Source organism: Ranitomeya variabilis, chromosome 1 (genome assembly GCF_051348905.1).
Source record: "Ranitomeya variabilis isolate aRanVar5 chromosome 1, aRanVar5.hap1, whole genome shotgun sequence".
Classification (NCBI taxonomy): Eukaryota; Metazoa; Chordata; class Amphibia; order Anura; family Dendrobatidae; genus Ranitomeya; species Ranitomeya variabilis.
The window spans coordinates 492689060-492706206 of NC_135232.1; positions in this window are offsets into that span (position 1 = coordinate 492689060).

The following is a 17147-nucleotide window of genomic DNA, read 5'->3' on the forward strand; positions in this document are numbered from 1 at the left end:
AAAACACCAGAACACAGGCATGCTTACCTGTTCAAGGCCTCCAACAATTGCACTACCCAGGGTGCACCAGGCCCAAGTAAAGATAGCAAACAACACAGGTGCAAATAATACCGATGCAGCCAACCTACAATCAGGAATTGGCTGCTTGGAGCACCCATGCAAAAAAATAGTCTGTATGTGGCATGTTCACACAGGACTGCAAAGTATATGGTGAAAAGCCTATTAATGACGCCATAAATATAGCGGGCTAACCATGATGCATCCTGTGTGAACAGAGGCCACAGTGTACAGAGCCATCTAGGGCCCAGGCGCACCCTGGAAAAATGTACAGTGCACCAAAAACATAACAATGTATGCAAGGTATTGGTTGATATTATGGCCACAATATTGAAGCTGCCAACCCACGTCAAGGGTCCTTGTATCTTGGCAGTCCTAATCTAAAAAAACACCATTGGAGGAAAACCTCCACTAAACTCAAAAAAAACACCAGAACACAGGCATGCTTACCTGTTCAAGGCCTCCAACAATTGCACTACCCAGGGTGCACCAGGCCCAAGTAAAGATAGCAAACAACACAGGTGCAAATAATACCGATGCAGCCAACCTACAATCAGGAATTGGCTGCTTGGAGCACCCATGCAAAAAAATAGTCTGTATGTGGCATGTTCACACAGGACTGCAAAGTATATGGTGAAAAGCCTATTAATGACGCCATAAATATAGCGGGCTAACCATGATGCATCCTGTGTGAACAGAGGCCACAGTGTACAGAGCCATCTAGGGCCCAGGCGCACCCTGGAAAAATGTACAGTGCACCAAAAACATAACAATGTATGCAAGGTATTGGTTGATATTATGGCCACAATATTGAAGCTGCCAACCCACGTCAAGGGTCCTTGTATCTTGGCAGTCCTAATCTAAAAAAACACCATTGGAGGAAAACCTCCAATTTTGGTTTTCCTCCAATGGTGTTTTTTTAGATTAGGACTGCCAAGATACAAGGACCCTTGACGTGGGTTGGCAGCTTCAATATTGTGGCCATAATATCAACCAATACCTTGCATACATTGTTATGTTTTTGGTGCACTGTACATTTTTCCAGGGTGCGCCTGGGCCCTAGATGGCTCTGTACACTGTGGCCTCTGTTCACACAGGATGCATCATGGTTAGCCCGCTATATTTATGGCGTCATTAATAGGCTTTTCACCATATACTTTGCAGTCCTGTGTGAACATGCCACATACAGACTATTTTTTTGCATGGGTGCTCCAAGCAGCCAATTCCTGATTGTAGGTTGGCTGCATCGGTATTATTTGCACCTGTGTTGTTTGCTATCTTTACTTGGGCCTGGTGCACCCTGGGTAGTGCAATTGTTGGAGGCCTTGAACAGGTAAGCATGCCTGTGTTCTGGTGTTTTTTTTGAGTTTAGTGGAGGTTTTCCTCCAATGGTGTTTTTTTAGATTAGGACTGCCAAGATACAAGGACCCTTGACGTGGGTTGGCAGCTTCAATATTGTGGCCATAATATCAACCAATACCTTGCATACATTGTTATGTTTTTGGTGCACTGTACATTTTTCCAGGGTGCGCCTGGGCCCTAGATGGCTCTGTACACTGTGGCCTCTGTTCACACAGGATGCATCATGGTTAGCCCGCTATATTTATGGCGTCATTAATAGGCTTTTCACCATATACTTTGCAGTCCTGTGTGAACATGCCACATACAGACTATTTTTTTGCATGGGTGCTCCAAGCAGCCAATTCCTGATTGTAGGTTGGCTGCATCGGTATTATTTGCACCTGTGTTGTTTGCTATCTTTACTTGGGCCTGGTGCACCCTGGGTAGTGCAATTGTTGGAGGCCTTGAACAGGTAAGCATGCCTGTGTTCTGGTGTTTTTTTTGAGTTTAGTGGAGGTTTTCCTCCAATGGTGTTTTTTTAGATTAGGACTGCCAAGATACAAGGACCCTTGACGTGGGTTGGCAGCTTCAATATTGTGGCCATAATATCAACCAATACCTTGCATACATTGTTATGTTTTTGGTGCACTGTACATTTTTCCAGGGTGCGCCTGGGCCCTAGATGGCTCTGTACACTGTGGCCTCTGTTCACACAGGATGCATCATGGTTAGCCCGCTATATTTATGGCGTCATTAATAGGCTTTTCACCATATACTTTGCAGTCCTGTGTGAACATGCCACATACAGACTATTTTTTTGCATGGGTGCTCCAAGCAGCCAATTCCTGATTGTAGGTTGGCTGCATCGGTATTATTTGCACCTGTGTTGTTTGCTATCTTTACTTGGGCCTGGTGCACCCTGGGTAGTGCAATTGTTGGAGGCCTTGAACAGGTAAGCATGCCTGTGTTCTGGTGTTTTTTTTGAGTTTAGTGGAGGTTTTCCTCCAATGGTGTTTTTTTAGATTAGGACTGCCAAGATACAAGGACCCTTGACGTGGGTTGGCAGCTTCAATATTGTGGCCATAATATCAACCAATACCTTGCATACATTGTTATGTTTTTGGTGCACTGTACATTTTTCCAGGGTGCGCCTGGGCCCTAGATGGCTCTGTACACTGTGGCCTCTGTTCACACAGGATGCATCATGGTTAGCCCGCTATATTTATGGCGTCATTAATAGGCTTTTCACCATATACTTTGCAGTCCTGTGTGAACATGCCACATACAGACTATTTTTTTGCATGGGTGCTCCAAGCAGCCAATTCCTGATTGTAGGTTGGCTGCATCGGTATTATTTGCACCTGTGTTGTTTGCTATCTTTACTTGGGCCTGGTGCACCCTGGGTAGTGCAATTGTTGGAGGCCTTGAACAGGTAAGCATGCCTGTGTTCTGGTGTTTTTTTTGAGTTTAGTGGAGGTTTTCCTCCAATGGTGTTTTTTTAGATTAGGACTGCCAAGATACAAGGACCCTTGACGTGGGTTGGCAGCTTCAATATTGTGGCCATAATATCAACCAATACCTTGCATACATTGTTATGTTTTTGGTGCACTGTACATTTTTCCAGGGTGCGCCTGGGCCCTAGATGGCTCTGTACACTGTGGCCTCTGTTCACACAGGATGCATCATGGTTAGCCCGCTATATTTATGGCGTCATTAATAGGCTTTTCACCATATACTTTGCAGTCCTGTGTGAACATGCCACATACAGACTATTTTTTTGCATGGGTGCTCCAAGCAGCCAATTCCTGATTGTAGGTTGGCTGCATCGGTATTATTTGCACCTGTGTTGTTTGCTATCTTTACTTGGGCCTGGTGCACCCTGGGTAGTGCAATTGTTGGAGGCCTTGAACAGGTAAGCATGCCTGTGTTCTGGTGTTTTTTTTGAGTTTAGTGGAGGTTTTCCTCCAATGGTGTTTTTTTAGATTAGGACTGCCAAGATACAAGGACCCTTGACGTGGGTTGGCAGCTTCAATATTGTGGCCATAATATCAACCAATACCTTGCATACATTGTTATGTTTTTGGTGCACTGTACATTTTTCCAGGGTGCGCCTGGGCCCTAGATGGCTCTGTACACTGTGGCCTCTGTTCACACAGGATGCATCATGGTTAGCCCGCTATATTTATGGCGTCATTAATAGGCTTTTCACCATATACTTTGCAGTCCTGTGTGAACATGCCACATACAGACTATTTTTTTGCATGGGTGCTCCAAGCAGCCAATTCCTGATTGTAGGTTGGCTGCATCGGTATTATTTGCACCTGTGTTGTTTGCTATCTTTACTTGGGCCTGGTGCACCCTGGGTAGTGCAATTGTTGGAGGCCTTGAACAGGTAAGCATGCCTGTGTTCTGGTGTTTTTTTTGAGTTTAGTGGAGGTTTTCCTCCAATGGTGTTTTTTTAGATTAGGACTGCCAAGATACAAGGACCCTTGACGTGGGTTGGCAGCTTCAATATTGTGGCCATAATATCAACCAATACCTTGCATACATTGTTATGTTTTTGGTGCACTGTACATTTTTCCAGGGTGCGCCTGGGCCCTAGATGGCTCTGTACACTGTGGCCTCTGTTCACACAGGATGCATCATGGTTAGCCCGCTATATTTATGGCGTCATTAATAGGCTTTTCACCATATACTTTGCAGTCCTGTGTGAACATGCCACATACAGACTATTTTTTTGCATGGGTGCTCCAAGCAGCCAATTCCTGATTGTAGGTTGGCTGCATCGGTATTATTTGCACCTGTGTTGTTTGCTATCTTTACTTGGGCCTGGTGCACCCTGGGTAGTGCAATTGTTGGAGGCCTTGAACAGGTAAGCATGCCTGTGTTCTGGTGTTTTTTTTGAGTTTAGTGGAGGTTTTCCTCCAATGGTGTTTTTTTAGATTAGGACTGCCAAGATACAAGGACCCTTGACGTGGGTTGGCAGCTTCAATATTGTGGCCATAATATCAACCAATACCTTGCATACATTGTTATGTTTTTGGTGCACTGTACATTTTTCCAGGGTGCGCCTGGGCCCTAGATGGCTCTGTACACTGTGGCCTCTGTTCACACAGGATGCATCATGGTTAGCCCGCTATATTTATGGCGTCATTAATAGGCTTTTCACCATATACTTTGCAGTCCTGTGTGAACATGCCACATACAGACTATTTTTTTGCATGGGTGCTCCAAGCAGCCAATTCCTGATTGTAGGTTGGCTGCATCGGTATTATTTGCACCTGTGTTGTTTGCTATCTTTACTTGGGCCTGGTGCACCCTGGGTAGTGCAATTGTTGGAGGCCTTGAACAGGTAAGCATGCCTGTGTTCTGGTGTTTTTTTTTAGTTTAGTGGAGGTTTTCCTCCAATGGTGTTTTTTTAGATTAGGACTGCCAAGATACAAGGACCCTTGACGTGGGTTGGCAGCTTCAATATTGTGGCCATAATATCAACCAATACCTTGCATACATTGTTATGTTTTTGGTGCACTGTACATTTTTCCAGGGTGCGCCTGGGCCCTAGATGGCTCTGTACACTGTGGCCTCTGTTCACACAGGATGCATCATGGTTAGCCCGCTATATTTATGGCGTCATTAATAGGCTTTTCACCATATACTTTGCAGTCCTGTGTGAACATGCCACATACAGACTATTTTTTTGCATGGGTGCTCCAAGCAGCCAATTCCTGATTGTAGGTTGGCTGCATCGGTATTATTTGCACCTGTGTTGTTTGCTATCTTTACTTGGGCCTGGTGCACCCTGGGTAGTGCAATTGTTGGAGGCCTTGAACAGGTAAGCATGCCTGTGTTCTGGTGTTTTTTTTGAGTTTAGTGGAGGTTTTCCTCCAATGGTGTTTTTTTAGAACCCGCAGAGGACCCCGCAAAGTGTGCACATAGCCTAATACTATACCTGACTACAGCTGCATCCTGTCCCAAAGCTATGCAGAGCAGAAAAAAAATTGAACCAGGAGAAGAGGTTAAAGTGGAGGAGGTGAAAGAGATAACGATCAATGTGGTGGGGTAAGTGGAGGAGGCCAGGGAGGAGTAATCCAACAATGTTTTTTTTTTTTGCTTTGATATATTTTCTATAATTATATTCATTTTATAAACTTAATTTGTTATGAAACAACTGACTTAAAATGACCTGGAATTAACAAAACTAATTTAATTATCTTGAACAAGGAATCGTACTTTCAAGTGGTAGTGGGCGGAGGTCCAACTGGAGGAGTAGGTGCAGGAGGTGTAGGAGGTGTTGTAGGTGGAAGAGGCAGAGGAGTAGGTAGCCAACACAGTTTTGTTTTGTTTTTATTTGGAAAGGAGTCACCCAAATAAAAGGATTGGCAAATAGAGTTGAAAACTGGCTGTGTGCGATTGGTATAATCGTCTAGTCATCCAAAGGTATGGACAAGTCCTGTGGGATTCACGCCTGGTTCATTTTAAGGAATGTTAGCTTTCCCTTGTTGGATGTAGACAGGGAGATGTGACTGTACGTGATTACACTCACCTGCTGTGCTAAACACATCTTCTGACAATGCACATGCTGCAGGGCAGGCCAGCACCTGCAAGGTCTAAAGAGCAAGCTCAGGCCATGTATCCAATTTGGAGACCCAGAAGTTAAATGGGACAGACCCATCACTTACTATGTGGAGACATGTAGACAGGTATTCTTCCACCATGTGTTTGTAACGCTGGTTGCTGCTAATATGAACCCTATTACCTGGTGGTGCTATATATTGTGGCGTGTTCATTAAGTTTTGCTACATTTTGGCCATTCAAACCCTGCATTCTGAGGTGCCCCAACTGCATTGCCAACTTCCTCCTTTGCCTCTGCCATGTTCTTCCACTGAGTCCCCGCTGTCAGGTGGGAAAGCCTGTGCTTGTATTGATGCATTTTGTGATCCTGCTCCAGTGATGGAAGTAATGATATCCTTGTAGCGTGGATCCAGCAGGGTGGTTACCAAGTAATCTGCACTGGTGACAGTGCGAGAAACTCAGAGATCACTCTGCAGGCACAGCAGATTGTACTGGCTCCTGTGTGCCAGGCAGCCCAGAGGAAATGACAAGCTGTCCTTAAAGGAATAGTACTCCCACTGTTGGAGTGTGCAGAGTACACACAGCATCTTAAAGGAACAGTACTCTCACAGGTGGGGGTGCAGAGTGCACACAGTGGCTTAAAAGAATAGTACCCCCACAGGCAGAGGGTGCAGAGAACATGCAGTGGCTTAAAATCACAGTATTCTCACAAGAGGGGTTGCAGAGTACACACAGTGGCTTAAAGGCACAGTACCAGTATTCCCACAGGCAGGAGTGCAGAGTACAAATACTCCTACAGATCTGGGTTGCAGTGAACACATAGTGGTGTTTGGCACAGTACTCCCTCAATTAAGGTTGCAGGGCTCACATATTGGCCATTGGCACAGTTTTTTTCACAGAAACGGGTTGCAGAGTAAACACTTCGGCTTTTGGCACAGTACTCTCACAGACCATTTTGCAGAGTATACACAGCAACTTTTTTTGTAGAGTGTGCAGTTAGATTCTGTCCCTCACTCCAGCTGCGTACTAACAAACCAATAAGAGCAGAATGATAGAGGCACTCGTGATCTGGCCTCTATAGTGGCAGGGTCACGTTGTGCGCTGGTCAATCACAGCCATGCCAATACACGTGCCCACAGTCTAAAAGCTTGTTGATTGGCTGCACTGCAGACTTTTGTAGACTTTTGACAAGCTTTATAAGTCTGGCAAACCTAAACAGGAAACCAGATGTACATTGAAAAAAAAGTGTTTGGAGTTCGGTACAGGACACTAGTTGTCCAGTAAGGACCCCAAATTTTACCATTTGAGTTCACTCATCCCTACTTTTGAATGATCCTGCCAGCTGACTGTGATTTTAAAATCTGGTTAGGCAGAACTAAAGAGAAAGAGCAGGATCCCATTCTTCTTCAACAGTTGACACTGTGAACAGTTAAAGGGGTGGTCTATTACTCAGACAACTACTTCTTCATCCATAGGTTTGTCTCCAGTAAAATAAGAGCCTTTATACTTATCCTCACCTCTAGTGCCAGAGCTGCTCCAGCGGTGTTGACACTGGCTCTCCCTGCCGACAATCAGCAGTCACTTTACTATCCCAGTCCAGCCAAATCACATACATCTGGAGGAAGGTAGAACTACTGCTCTTTCACTTCCTCTGGATATGACAAGGTGAGGAGCGTAAAGCAGACACTCTTTAGCCGCAGGGATCTTTTGATGTAACAATGTCAAGCAAACCACAGGTGACTGCTGAACCACCACTGGAAAACTGCTAGTACCAGAGGTGAGTGAGTATCAGTGTTGTTATTTTACTGGGAACAAATATATTGATTGAGAAGGGGTTGTCCGATGAGTGGACAAACTTTTTATCTTATGGTGGATTAAACAAATTAGAGCACCTTCACCTTGTGTACAAAAATGTAGCAGCCTGGCAGTATGGGTACAGTATGATGTATGTAACACTGCAAAGTGTACCTACAAATTTCAGCTGATAGCAAGATTAGAAGAAAATTTAAGATAAAAATTAGTGATGAGCGAATACATTTGGCACAATTCGTTACTCGAATAGTACACAAATAGTATGGTATTCGGGCTATTTGTTACTCGGCGAGCAATTAGGTATTTGTATCGGTATATTTGAGTGACCCAACCAGCATGTTTGGCACTTTATTTGCAGCCAATGAACATGCTGCGCTAGCTTGCCAATCACAGTAATGCTGGTGCCATCTTTGGTGTGACATTACTGTAATTGGCTGGCCTTCCAGCATCATAGGGATTATTAAAGGCTGCAGGCGCCATCTTGCACACATTGCATCCGGAAACAGCGTAGGGAGAGCGTAGTTTCAGCGTAGGGAGAATGATAGAGCATAGGGAGAGTGATAACAGGTTAAAATGAGCGCTATTTATTAAAAAAGCTCTTTTAAGAGCTGAAGATTGTGAAGAAATTACTAGTTTGTTAGGTCGGAATTTAAGTAGGGAGAGATTTAATAGAAGGGAGGGTGAAAGGTAGGCAACTAGGTGTTCTCATCATCGCAAGTACATGCTGCAGATCTTTGCTATTTTCCACTGTGTTGTATAGTAGTTAGTATTAAGAACAGACTGTGGGATTAAGGTAAAATAGGGATGGTTCAATATACTACCAAAATATAAAAATCAGCTATTTGTAGAGGGAAATAATATTAGGCAGTAACAGCATATACAAAATCACTTTTTGGTGAGCAACATAATATTTCTGTGTAGCAGCTTATAAATTTAGATTTCTTTACCAGAAAATAATATTCCTTAGTGGCAGCATATAGTAACATCCATTTTAACCCCTTCATGCCGCGGCCCTTTTTCGTTTTTGTGTTTTCGTTTTTCGCTCCCCTCCTTCCCAGAGCCATAACTTTTTTATTTTTCCGTCAATATGGCCATGTGAGGGCTTATTTTTTGCGGGATGAGTTGTACTTTTGAAAGACATCATTGGTTTTACCATGTCGTGTACTAGAAAACAGGAAAAAAATTCCAAGTGCGGTGAAATTGCAAAAAAAGTGCAATCCCACACTTGTTTTTTGTTTGGCTTTTTTGCTAGGTTCACTAAATGCTAAAACTAACCTGCCATTATGATTCTCTAGGTCATTACGAGTTCATAGACACCTAACATGTCTAGGTTATTTTTTATCCAAGTGGTGAAAAAAAATTCCAAACTTTGCTTAAAAAAAAAAAAAAAAAAAAGTGCCATTTTCCGATACCCGTAGCGTCTCCAATTTTCGTGATCTGGGGTCGGGTGAGGGCTTATTTTTTGCGTGCCAAGCTGATGTTTTTAATGGTACTATTTTGGCGCAGATGTGTTTTTTTGATCGCCCGTTATTGCATTTTAACGCAATGTCTCGGCGACCAAAAAAACATAATTCTGGCGTTTCTGATTTTTTTCTTGCTACGCTGTTTAGCGATCAGGTTAATGCTTTCTTTTAATTGATAGATTGGGTGATTCTGAACGCGGCGATACCAAATATGTGTAGGTTTGTTATTTTTTTAATTGTTTTATTTAGGATGGGGCGAAAGGGGGGTGATTTAAACTTTTATATTTTTAATATTTTTTTCACATTTTTAAAAACTTATTTTTTTCACTTTTGCCATGCTTCAATAGCCTCCAAGGGAGGCTAGAAGCAGGCACAGCCCGATCGGCTCTGCTACATAACAGCGATCATCAGATCGCTGTTATGTAGCTGAAATGCAGGTGTGATGTGAGCGCCGACCACAGGGGGGCACTCACAGTAGGCCGGCATCAGTAACCATAGAGATCTCAAGGACCTCTATGGTTACCTTCCTGATGCATCGCCGACCCCCGATCATGTGACGGGGGTCGGCAATGATGTCATTTCCGGCCGCCCGGCCGGATGCGGTAGTTAAATGCCGCTGTCTGCATTTGACAGCAGCATTTAACAGGTTAATAGCGGCGGGTGAATAGCGATTTCACCCGCCGCTATTGCGCGCACATGTCAGCTGTACAAAACAGCTGACATGTTGCGAATTTGATGTGCGCTCACCGCCGGAGCGCACATCAAAGCAGGGGACCCGACATGCACAGTACATGTACGGTGCATGTCGCGAAAGGGTTAAAATCTAATTGCTAAATAATATTCCTCATTTATTGCTTAAAATACCTAATATTTGTTTAGCAGTTATGCGACTGGCGCAATCTGGGTACAGATAATCTTATGTGACAATTTAGCAGGGGCAATAATCTTCTTTACTATGCATTTGGAGTGTGCTAGTAAGGCGATTGAAAAAAATCATAATTTTCTATTGTTTTAAAAAATAGCGGTTCTTTATCTAGCAGTTGTGTGACTGGATCCATCCTGGTAGAGATAATCTAACTGCTCATTCCCACTTGAAATGAAATTGGATGAATGCAATCAAATGAAAAATTTGTATTCGGACCAACTTTATTCTATGATAGTGTTTTCATTTGCATTGTTTTTCCAGTTCGGATTGAATCACGATTGGACTGGAAAAAAGTCGAAGCATGCTGCAATTGTAATCGGAAATCAGATTGCATTCCGCATTAGAAGTCAATGGGTGCGAGAAAAAAAATCACACAGCACTGGGACCATGCGAGTGCTGTCTGACTTTTATACACCGATCGCATTTGAAAAGCCAGCAATTCATGCGCCGCGTACAGTAAAATCACACAGATTGCAATAGAATAGATATATACACATAAAATACATAGATATATAGATGTCAGTAACACACAGATATATATATGTATATATATTACATATAGAAAAAGAAAACAAAAAGCAGCACCGAAAGAAAACAAAGGGTGCAAAAAATCTCAAGCAGAGAAAGGTCCACATCCTGGACTGAAATGTCGCACATGGGCCAATAAACCACCTTTATTTTTTCTATTGGAGTGCTGCCTTCATTTTTCTGGATTATATATATTACATAGATAGATAGAAGAAAGGCCTGCAATTCATGTGCCGCGTACTGTAAAATCACTGCTGGAGCTGACAGAGTAGGAGAAATGGATTACTGTCATGGTTCCCAATGGCAGGGGAACGTCAGGACACATAAATAACGGACGAGCTCTTGGGTGATGGAATCTCGAGCTGACCGTGAGCTAAACCTACCACACAACTAATAGTGGCCGGGGGGCGTGCCTAAGTTTTATCCCTAGACGTCTCTCGCCAGCCGGAGGACTAACTAACCCTAGTAGAGGAAAAAACAGACCTGGCTTACCTCTAGGGAAATTCCCCCGAAAAGGAGACAGAAGCCCCCCACATATATTGACGGTGAGTTCAGAGGAAAAGACATACGCAGTATGAAGGTAGGTTCAGCAAAGAGAGGTCCGCTTACTAGATAGTAGAAAGATACAAAAGGGAACTGCACGGTCAGCTGAAAACCCTTTTAAAATACCATCCTGAAATTACTTTAAGACTCATGTGTCAACTCATGACACCGGAGTGGTAATTTCAGCCCACAAGAGCTTCCAGCTACAGAGAATGATATAACTGTAAACTGGAACAAAAAATGCAAACAAACTTAGGACTAAGAGTCCAACTTAGCTGATCAGTAGTCTAGGAGCAGGAACATGCAACAGAAAGGCTCTGGTTACATTGATGGCCGGCAAGGCAATGACTGAAGAGCAGGATTAAATAGGAACTCCCCACTACTGATGAAAACAGGTGAACTGAGAAAGAAAACACACCCGAGTCACCAGTACCACTAGCCACCACCAGAAGGAGCCCAAAAGCAGATTCACAACAGTACCCCCCCCTCAAGGAGGGGGCACCGAACCCTCACAAGAACCACCAGGGCGATCCGGATGAGCCCTATGAAAGGCACGAACCAAATCAGAGGCGTGAACATCAGAAGCAGTTACCCAAGAATTATCTTCTTGACCATAGCCCTTCCACTTAACCAGATATTGTAGTCTCCGTCTGGAAATACGGGAGTCCAAGATTTTCTCTACAACATACTCCAATTTACACTCAACCAGCACAGGAGCAGGAGGCTCGGTAGAAGGAACAACCGGCACCTCATACCTCCGCAACAACGACCGATGGAAGACATTATGGATAGCGAAAGATGCCGGAAGGTCTAAACGAAAGGATACAGGGTTAAGAATCTCCAAAATCCTATAAGGACCAATGAACCGAGGCTTAAACTTAGGAGAAGAAACCCTCATAGGAACAAAACGGGAAGACAACCACACCAAGTCCCCAACACGAAGACGAGGACCAACACGACGACGGCGGTTAGCAAAATGCTGAGTCTTCTCCTGGGACAACTTCAAATTGTCCACCACCTGTCCCCAAATCCGATGCAACCTATCCCCCATAGTATCCACTCCAGGACAATCCGAAGACTCCACCTGACCGGAAGAAAAACGAGGGTGAAACCCCGAATTGCAAAAGAAAGGGGAAACCAAAGTGGCAGAACTAGCCCGATTATTGAGGGCAAACTCTGCCAACGGCAAAAAGGCAACCCAGTCATCCTGATCCGCAGACACAAAACACCTCAAATAAGTCTCCATGGTCTGATTAGTTCACTCAGTCTGGCCATTAGTCTGAGGATGGAACGCAGACGAAAAAGACAAATCAATGCCCATCCTAGCACAGAATGCCCACCAAAATCTAGACACGAACTGGGTCCCCCTGTCAGAAACGATATTTTCCGGAATACCATGCAAGCGAACCACATTTTGAAAAAACAGAGGAACCAATTCGGATGAGGAAGGCAACTTCGGCAAGGGTACCAAATGAACCATCTTTGAAAAACGGTCACACACCACCCAGATGACAGACATTTTCTGAGAAGCAGGGAGATCAGAAATAAAATCCATAGAGATGTGAGTCCAAGGCCTCTTCGGAATAGGCAAGGATAACAACAATCCGCTAGCCCGAGAACAACAAGGCTTGGCCCGAGCACAAACATCACAAGACTGCACAAAAACTCGTACGTCTCGAGACAGGGAAGGCCACCAGAAGGACCTAGCCACCAAATCCCTAGTGCCAAAGATTCCAGGATGACCTGCCAACGCAGAAGAATGAACCTCCGAAATGACTCTACTGGTCCAATCATCAGGAACAAACAGTCTACCAGGCGGGCAACGATCAGGTCTATCCGCCTGAAACTCCTGCAAAGCCCGTCGCAGGTCTGGGGAAACAGCAGATAATATCACCCCATCCTTAAGGATACCTATAGGTTCAGAATCACCAGGGGAATCAGGCTCAAAACTCCTAGAAAGGGCATCTGCCTTCACATTTTTAGAACCTGGTAGGTATGAGACCACAAAATTAAACCGAGAGAAAAACAACGACCAACGCGCCTGTCTAGGATTCAGGCGCTTGGCAGACTCAAGATAAATCAGATTCTTGTGATCGGTCAATACCACCACCTGATGTCTAGCCCCCTCCAGCCAATGACGCCACTCCTCAAAAGCCCACTTCATAGCCAAAAGCTCCCGATTACCAATATCATAGTTTCGCTCGGCGGGCGAAAATTTTCGAGAAAAGAACGCACAAGGTCTCATCACGGAGCAGTCGGAACTTTTCTGCGACAAAACCGCCCCAGCTCCGATCTCGGAAGCGTCGACCTCAACCTGAAAAGGAAGAGCAACATCAGGCTGACGCAACACAGGGGCAGAAGAAAAGCGGCGCTTAAGCTCCCGAAAGGCCCCCACAGCAGCAGGGGACCAATCAGCAACATCAGCACCCTTTTTAGTCAAATCAGTCAAAGGTTTAGCAACATCCGAAAAGCCAGTTATAAATCGACGATAAAAATTAGCAAAGCCCAAGAATTTCTGAAGGCTCTTAAGAGAAGTAGGTTGCGTCCAATCACAAATAGCCCGAACCTTGACAGGATCCATCTCAATGGAAGAAGGGGAAAAAATGTACCCCAAAAAAGAAATCTTTTGAACCCCAAAAATACACTTAGAACCCTTCACACACAAGGAATTAGCCCGCAAAACCTGAAAAACCCTCCTGACTTGTTGGACATGAGAGTCCCAGTCATCCGAAAAAATCAAAATATCATCCAGATACACAATCATAAATTTATCCAAATATTCACGGAAAATGTTATGCATAAAGGACTGAAAGACTGAAGGGGCATTTGAAAGACCAAAAGGCATTACTAAATACTCAAAATGGCCCTCGGGCGTATTAAATGCGGTTTTCCACTCATCCCCCTGCTTAATTCGCACCAAATTATACACCCCACGAAGATCAATCTTAGAGAACCACTTAGCCCCCTTTATTCGAGCAAACAAATCAGTCAGCAGTGGCAAAGGATACTGATATTTGACTGTAATTTTATTCAAGAGTCGATAATCAATACACGGCCTCAAAGAGCCATCTTTTTTAGATACAAAGAAAAAACCGGCTCCTAAGGGAGATGAAGAAGGACGAATATGTCCCTTTTCCAGGGACTCCTTAATATACTCTCGCATAGCAACATGTTCAGGTACGGATAAATTAAACAAACGACCCTTTGGAAATTTACTGCCTGGAATCAGATCTATGGTACAATCGCAATCTCTGTGAGGAGGGAGTGAACCAAGCTTAGGCTCCTCAAAAACATCACGATAATCAGACAAAAATGCCGGAATCTCAGAGGGAATAGATGATGAAATGGAAACCAAAGGTACGTCCCCATGAGCCCCCTGACATCCCCAGCTTACCACAGACATTGCTTTCCAGTCAAGGACTGGGTTATGAGATTGTAACCATGGCAATCCGAGCACCAAAACATCATGTAGATTGTACACCACAAGGAAGCGAATCACCTCCTGATGGTCTGGAGTCATACGCATAGTCACTTGTGTCCAGTATTGTGGTTTATTACTAGCCAATGGCATAGAATCAATACCCTTCAGAGGTATAGGGACTTCCAGAGGCTCTGGATTAAACCCACAGCGCCTGGCAATGGACCAATCCATAAGACTCAAAGCGGCGCCAGAGTCGACATAGGCGTCCGCGGTAATTGACGATAATGAACAAATCAAGGTCACAGATAGAATAAACTTAGACTGTAAAGTGCCAATTGAAACAGACTTATCAACCTTCTTTGTGCGTCTAGAGCATGCTGATAAAACATGAGTTGAATCACCACAATAGAAGCACAACCCATTTTTTCGCCTAAAATTCTGCCGTTCGCTTCTGGACAGAATTCTATCACATTGCATATTCTCTGGCGCCTTCTCAGAAGACACCACCAAATGGGGCACAGGTTTTCGCTCCCGCAAACGCCGATCAATCTGAATAGCCATTGTCATGGACTCATTCAGACCTGTAGGCGCAGGGAACCCCACCATAACATCCTTAATGGCATCAGAGAGACCCTCTCTGAAATTCGCCACCAAAGCGCACTCATTCCACTGAGTAAGCACAGACCATTTACAAAATTTTTGGCAGTATATTTCAGCTTCATCTTGCCCTTGAGATAGGGCCATCAAGGCTTTTTCAGCCTAAATCTCTAAATTAGGTTCCTCATAAAGCAACCCCAAAGCCAGAAAAAACGCATCCACATTGAGCAACGCAGGATCCCCTGGTGCCAATGCAAATGCCCAATCTTGAGGGTCACCTCGCAGCAAGGAAATTACAATCTTAACCTGCTGTGCGGGATCTCCAGCGGAGCGAGGTCTCAGAGAAAGAAATAATTTACAATTATATTTGAAATTCAGAAAACGAGATCTATCTCCGGAGAAAAACTCTGGTATAGGAATTCTAGGTTCAGATATAGGAGCATGTATAACAAAATCCTGTAAATTTTGAACTTTAGTGGCAAGATTATTCAAACCTGTAGCCAAACTCTGAGGATCCATTTTAAGCAGGTGAGATCAGAGCCATTCAAGGGTTAGAAGGAGAGGGAGACAAAGACTGCAATTAGAGCTGAAATGCAACTGATTCAACTATAGAGCAAGCACCAAGGAAAAAAAAAAAAAAAAAATGCAGACTTCTTTTTCTCTCCTTTCTTCTGCCAACAGTTTTAACACTTGGCCGGCCATACTGTCATGGTTCCCAATGGCAGGGGAACGTCAGGACACATAAATAACGGACGAGCTCTTGGGTGATGGAATCTCGAGCTGACCGTGAGCTAAACCTACCACACAACTAATAGTGGCCGGGGGGCGTGCCTAAGTTTTATCCCTAGACGTCTCTCGCCAGCCGGAGGACTAACTAACCCTAGTAGAGGAAAAAACAGACCTGGCTTACCTCTAGGGAAATTCCCCCGAAAAGGAGACAGAAGCCCCCCACATATATTGACGGTGAGTTCAGAGGAAAAGACATACACAGTATGAAGGTAGGTTCAGCAATGAGAGGTCCGCTTACTAGATAGTAGAAAGATACAAAAGGGAACTGCACGGTCAGCTGAAAACCCTTTTAAAATACCATCCTGAAATTACTTTAAGACTCATGTGTCAACTCATGACACCGGAGTGGTAATTTCAGCCCACAAGAGCTTCCAGCTACAGAGAATGATATAACTGTAAACTGGAACAAAAAATGCAAACAAACTTAGGACTAAGAGTCCAACTTAGCTGATCAGTAGTCTAGGAGCAGGAACATGCAACAGAAAGGCTCTGGTTACATTGATGGCCGGCAAGGCAATGACTGAAGAGCAGGATTAAATAGGAACTCCCCACTACTGATGAAAACAGGTGAACTGAGAAAGAAAACACACCCGAGTCACCAGTACCACTAGCCACCACCAGAAGGAGCCCAAAAGCAGATTCACAACAGATTACATTCAGTAAATACAATTTTCGTAACCAGCAGAGGGAAAGCGGAAGGGGGTAATACCCATGGAGCTTCCCAGGCTATTAATATCAGCTCACATCTGTATACTTAGCCTTTACTGGCTATTAAAATTAATCAATTAATAACCAGCAAAGGCTATGCAGGCAGCTGCAGGCTGATTAATTAGCCTAGGAAGGGCCCATGGAAACTGGCTTCCCCAGGCTAAAAATATCAGCTCCCAGCCATCCCATAAAAGGCGCATCTCTAAGATGTAACAATTCTGGCACTTAGCCTCACTCTCCAAATTTCCCTGTAGTGGTGGCAAGTGGGGCGATAGTTGGGGGGTTGATGTCACCTTTGGATTGTCAGGTGACATCAAGCTCAGAGGTTAGTAATGGAGAGGCATCTATAAAACTCCCCCATTACTAATCCCATAGTCATATTGTATAAAAA